This window comes from Ostrea edulis, chromosome 9 (assembly GCF_947568905.1).
Source record: "Ostrea edulis chromosome 9, xbOstEdul1.1, whole genome shotgun sequence".
Classification (NCBI taxonomy): Eukaryota; Metazoa; Mollusca; class Bivalvia; order Ostreida; family Ostreidae; genus Ostrea; species Ostrea edulis.
Genome location: NC_079172.1, coordinates 7,083,083 through 7,090,159, shown reverse-complemented (window position 1 = coordinate 7,090,159; position 7,077 = coordinate 7,083,083).

Below are 7,077 nucleotides of genomic sequence, written 5' to 3'. Positions count from 1 at the left end.
TACTTACAACAGATATGAATTTACATGTACACTAGATATGTGCATCTAGACTAAATGTGCATTTACACTAGAGATACATATATACGAGATGTACATCAGTACCAGATACATCTACACCAGATATACACCTACACCAGATATACACCTACACCAGATACACACCTACACCAGATATACACCTACACCAGATATACACCTACACCAGATATACATTTATACACGTACGTACTGATATACTTGTAAACCAGGCATATATCCATACCATACTAGATATACCTACATGAAAGGCGAAGATAACGAACAGCTTTGCCAGTGAAGGGCTGCAAAGTTTTTAAACGACCTTTGAGCAGGGAGGGGTCTTTATCGTGTCACACCTGCTGTGACACGGGATCTCGGTTTTTGCGTTATCATCCGAAGGACCGCCCCATTTTGTCGCCTCTTATGACAAGCAGGGGGGTAGTGCGGAGCTATTCCAACCCTGATCCCCTCGGGAGGCTTATGCTCGACGCTTACGGCCATTGAGCAGGGAACATCTACACCAGATATACTTCTACAACCACAGGGGCTAAGCCCGTTTTGGACCCGAACTCTGTGATACCATAAATATAGAGGTCTAACTCTGACACAGATAAAAAAAACTAACCACTCGCTTCAAATGTCTAAACTATCTTAAACTAGGTAAGCTATGCGTAATTTGTCGTTTTCCTTGCATAGATTAATGTTTTAACTACTTGCATGCCAAATTTCAAGTCACAGGTTCTTAAAATAACAAAGATATACGTCATCGTTCTCTCGATTTCACTTGTTTATTTTTACTAGGACATTTACCGGTCCAGGTCACGGAGTCGTTTCTCGCCTATGACAGCAGCGAAATTCAGACTAGTATGGAAGATTTCGGACCTGTCAATTAAAATTTCACATCAATTATACGCTACTTACTACCTCATACTTTAACAACGTTCTTCGTGTAGACGTTACACGACTTATTTTTCCTCAGCAGCGTCAACTGTTGACAAGACAGGTCTGTCATTTTAATGAATACACTAAATACCCGAAATGTCTAAAACTTTAAAGAAGGGGGAAATGGGTAATAATAATTTAAATGAAATAGAAAAAACAAACACAAAAATTTTAAAAAGCCAAGAACAATTTCCTTCTCTAAGTGCAATATCACAAGAATAATGTTTTGATCAGTTTTAAGGTATTTGAGATTTTAAGTCTATCGGGTATTTAGTGCGTTCATTAAAACGGCAGCTCTTGTCAACAGTTGATGCTGCTGAGGAAAAATAAGTCGTGTAACGTCTACACGAAGAACATTATTAAAGTATGAAAATTTAAGTAGCGTATAACTGATGTGAAATTGTAATTGACAGGTCCGAAATCTTCCATACTAGTCTGAATTTCGCTGCTGTCATAGGCGAGAAACGACTCCGTGACCTGGACCGGTAACTGTCCTAGTAAAAATAAACAAGTGAAATCGAGAGAACGAGTCCTAGTAAAAATAAACAAGTGAAATCGAGAGAACGATGACGTATATCTTTGTTATTTTAAGAACCTGTGACTTGAAATTTGGCATGCAAGTAGTTAAAACATTACTCTATGCAAGGACAAATCACGCATAGCTTACCTAGTTTAAGATATTTTAGACATTTGAAGCGAGTGGTTAGTTTTTTATCTATGTCAGAGTTAGACCCCTTTCTATATTTATGGTATCAGAGTTCGGGCCCAAAACGGGCTTAGTCCCTGTGTCTACAACAGGTCGCGAAATTTTCATTGTGGAGGAACATACAGCAACTCTTCAAAAATTTGCATCTAATCGCAACTGATACGTTTTAACATCTCGTGTAATCTAAATTTTGAATTTACTGGGTGAATTGTAAATTCCAAATATTTCTGGTCTTCATAGTCAAATGTCAGTAGTGTTAGTTTTTCCGTTGAAATGTTTTTGCTTTTGATATCTTTACAAATTGTAATGATAGCCATTTCCTCATGAACAATGCGCGTGTGAATCTTAATAAATATAGTACGTGAATTTTAATAAATATAGTACGTGAAAGGTGAAGATAACGACCAGTGATCAATCTCATAACTCCTACAAGCAATACAAAATAGATAGTTGGGCAAACACGGACCCCTGGACACACCAGAGGTGGGATTAGATGCCTAGGAGTAAGCATCCCCTGTCGATAATAAATATAGTACGTCTATTTAATAAACGGCTGCGACTTCGAACAGAAATGAATATAGAACGTTAATATAAGAAATGAAACTCCCGTGGGAGTCTGGATTAGAATAGATCGTCTGTACCCCCTTGCTTGTCGTAAGAGGCGACTAAATGGGGTGTGGCAAGATAAAGATCGCTCCCTTCTTAAAGGCCATAAGCGCCGAACATAGGTCTAAATTTTGCACCCCTTCACCGGTCTTAGTGAGATCTCCATATGAGTGAAAAATTCTTGAGAGGGACGTTAAACAATATACAATCAATAATTTTTATAAACATACATGAGGGTGTAAACATTGCAACACTTCACGCGGCGCTTCATGAAACATGCCGACTTGGTCGCAGTTCACACCCTCCTGTAGGATGAAAAATGAAATAAATCACTTTGACTTTTAACAATGTCGAAATACAGATCGAGGACTTTTTTTTTCGAATGGAGGGGGATCTAACCGATTCCTTGAATGTCATTTATATCCTGCATGAAAATAAAAATATGCAAACAAAGAGAAAATGTACAGGAATGAAAAATTAGATAATTACATACCTGATAAATAATCATTTCCGACCTGCAATTGTACATAGCATATTTCAAGCAGTCATACATGTACATGTTGGTGGTATGAAAAAACAATAAAAAAATTCTTTAACAGGCATCTAAAAGAACCCCTTATTTTAAGCAAGAATGACATTAATCGAATTTCTAAAACAAAAATTATATTCACTCTTTATACTAAATGGTAAACAGAAAGAATATGTAATGAATTAGATTTCATCATGATAATGTACGAGGTACATGATTGACTCATAAGTTCAAGGGGCGGGGAGGGGCACAAACAGCGTCTGTAATCTGTATAAAAACTTAGCTCGAACTTGAACTCTTTTGACCCCACTAAAACAGTAAAAGTACAGTTAGTGTATTCGGAAGTTAATGTGGCTATATTTTCTCCGTATATGGAAAATGTTCTCTTTTTGGTATTTTGTCAACGATCAGCAATCAGTTTCGCGGGTAAAGGTTAAAATATACATGAACAAAAATTAGCCTCGAACCGTACTTTTCACCCCCGCAGATTTTCTCAGGTGCTCAGGTGAAACAACATATATTGTTTACTTTTTATGGCTCAAATGGTGTTGTGGTAACCTTAGAGTCAATTGACAGGATAAACTGAAACATGACGGATACTTTTTAAAGATGGGCATCTCCCTGCGCACCACAGTAACAGGATTGTGCACCATCATCTAATTGATTTATCACGTATCGGTAGTATTTTCACTTTAATAATTCATCAGTATGAAGTTCACGTTATTCAATTTATAAAAAATAAAATAAAATGATATATCAGCATACGGCTTCACAGGCACGTTACACCCTAGCTGCAATAATGTAGCCCTCTCCAACTTTTTTTTTGGGGGGGGGGGGATACAATTCCTTAGGATCTCCGTAATGGTGCAGATGCGGGAGTCATTCAGTTCCGCAACATTTTCGATCATTCTAAACATTTGATGGCTTTCTTAAAGGAATCAAAAATTATATTATGTTTCTTAGTCAATTTATATATAATTTTTTAACACTTTAGCTGTAGCTTGTGGTCCCATTGTACCATCCCTCTTTTCAAAGAAAAATTGATTTATCTGTTATATTTTCTGGTAAATACGGAAGTATTTCCAGTAAGTGCACAGTCCTTTTCCCTTGGGATATTGCAAGATAAGGGTAGAAGTGGTCACCCTTAGCCTGAAAATTACAGAATTACTACCCGGGGCCAATACAGGTAAATGAGGTAGAAAGAAAACGTATAGATTTACAGATTTTGAATTTTATTTTATGAATATCATCACCAGCATATTGTCCAGTCTTGCCTTTTAGATATAATTTTATTGTATTACATAAACGACTTATAATAGAAACGAGAAATCTGGACAACCTTGTGGTCGATATAAACAAAGGCTTTAAATAACGACCATTTGATGAATATCAGTAGAGATTTAACAAAAACGGACAAACTCGATTTCATAAGATGACTTAACTCTTAATGTTAACAAACTTTTCAGTCAAATAAAAGGTAAAAACAAAAGTTAAAGTATTAATGAACAGTTTGGGGCGTTGTAAATTGCATAATTCAAATTTTGGTGTTTTACTAAATCACCGGGGGCCGTATGTCACGGCTAAAATGGAGAGGTCCTTTACAATCTGCAACTTACAATTTGGTACCGTTTTATTTTAATTTCTTGATTCATATTGTGCACCATGTTTGATGGGACTTTCAGTTGTCATGTCATTTGCATATGCCCATATAAGGTAGTGTTTACATCAATGGATGAGTACGGAGGAGAAAGCTATTTCGTCGGTATAGAAAAGGTTTGAATTTGACATTAAGTTGAAAAACGAACAGTAGAATGTAAATTCTTTCTGCAACCATATGGTTTTACTTTCTTTGTCGGAGTGGCTCGAGTAACTATATTTTCGCGCTGATTGTCAATGTTTAGGTTTTTCAATAAATCCACCTACGAGATTTCGCAATAACAAGCATGGCGATGCAGGCAAAGAATTTTGCATGTTGTTTATGATATTTAATGAAAAACATTTTTATTATAGACATGCCTAAAGCGCAAGGTTGGTACTCTTCTTAGTGTAAACAACATTAGAGACAGATACAGGGGGTTTACAGCTTATTCATAAGAATACATGTAGTGTGCACCGTTACGAAGATCTTATGTAATTGCAGCCCTCTCCCGAAAACGTCCTGAATAAAGGGAAAAAAACATCGGAGAAGGCTACATTATTGGAGCTAGTACATGTAACACGCTGACAACCTTCATTTTCCGTTATTTTTAATGCAAAATAAGACAAATTGAGTGTTCGAGCCGCCCACTTTCACAGTAGCATTGACTTTGTTAGAATGTAAGGTTGAACTGATGAATTGAACCTTTTGTGTAAGGATGAATGCTTCCTACCCCACCCTTACCCACGATTTAGGATGTCGAAGTTTGGAGAGAAAGAAGATCACTTTCTCTCTCCCTCCCCCCCCCCCCCTTTAAAAAGATTGATAGACAATTTCTACGAATGCACCCCATCACACACACACACTTTGAAAAACAATGGCACGTTCCAGCTTTACTATACGTTTCGGGGGTTTCCCCCCTGTGGATAGTGATAACGGTACGGCTGTACATTGTAAAGGTACATGTGTACCGGTACGTTCATCTCGATAATTATAATTACTGAACAATAGACAGACTGTTTTTGTCTTCTTACGTTACTGTCTGATGTAGAGGTACATTCGACAATTATAAGTATCTTATTACAGCTTATTCGCCACAACGTGTTCACATTGCTGGGAGAAAATATATGATTGGTATAGTTGTACTTTTACATGCTGTGATGGCATGAATTGAAAATGAACTTATAGTTAGCCGAACTCAGTCTGGTTTGTTCTAATAAATGGTACATGTACACTGCATACAACTGGTGAAGTACCAAGCTGAGTGGAGTCTTACCAAAGCAATTTATTTTCCCTTTTCGATAGCACTATATCAATAGGTGCTCCGCAAAAAATGGTGCATTCCCTCATACATGTAACACACTTCTTACCATGACATCCGCGTACATGCATGTTTAATACAAAACAATAGTTTACTGGAAAATCCTAGAATATATATGGCTACATGTGATTGTAATTCAGTGAATGAAGTAATAAGTTTGATACAAACTCTTTTTTATACTAGGGAATAGTGAAACGTGTACATACATTTTATGGGGCAGATTGAATACTGTAAATGTACATGCAGTGAGTCTTCAATTTCATTTCACATATTACCAATTTCTAAGTTATATTTTACACGTACATGTATTTGGATATTAGACAATGGTAGTGTATAACCCCTCCAGTGATTAAGAAACAAACACCAACGCAAGGATGTTACGTCACCCGATTTCATCGATTTTTTTATGTACATGTAGAAGTTATAGAATAGAATATGATTTATTTCCAAATTAGGGCCCTCTCGGGCATACAGCATACATGATTGTTAACATTTCAATGTGCAATGACGATAAAAAGAAAAACAAAACAAGAGTAAAATCTGCACTATTAGTATGAGCAATGTTCATACATGAGACATTTGAACATGATAATACTTATTTGTATTATATGTAAGTACCACCGTGTATCCTAATGCAAAACAGTCAGAAATACACATACGAAAAAAAAAAATATATATATAGATGTCTATATATATACATGAACATAACAACTCTACATGTAATAATAGTAAAGGTAGTAGAAGTACATATGATTAACTCCACTGTAATGCAAAAGATACCACGGGACGGTGCATTGGTACTAGATCAACATGTCATGTTTATAATGAGTGCATATGTGCAATATGGTTTCATATGGTTCACACATAATATACAGTAATACTAGTAGTATGAGCTTAGATATGACGAATAATAAAATTAATTTATCGTTCAAAGTCATCCTTCTTCGTGGTCGTCACAGTGCAGCTTTCAACTTCTAATATAATCAGAGTGATTATTAGAAGTTGAAATTTGCACTGAATCTAGATTTTTTTGGACAAATAAATTTTGAATTGACACATACCAATCTTTATCTTTTTATAGAAAATAGTCATGCTTAAAACCGTTTCCAATTACTTTAAACCGATTTTTTCCATGATTTTGCAAAAACAAAATGATAAGTTATACTCAGATCATGCTCTCGCGTATCCAATTGAGAGACATAAACACCTATGCAGGTGATAATGGAATATTGCTACATAAATATGGGAAGTTGAGGATGGAGAAGCTGAAGTCATCCCGTTTGTCCTAAAGTTGAGTTGTCAGTCTATGTTCTATAAAT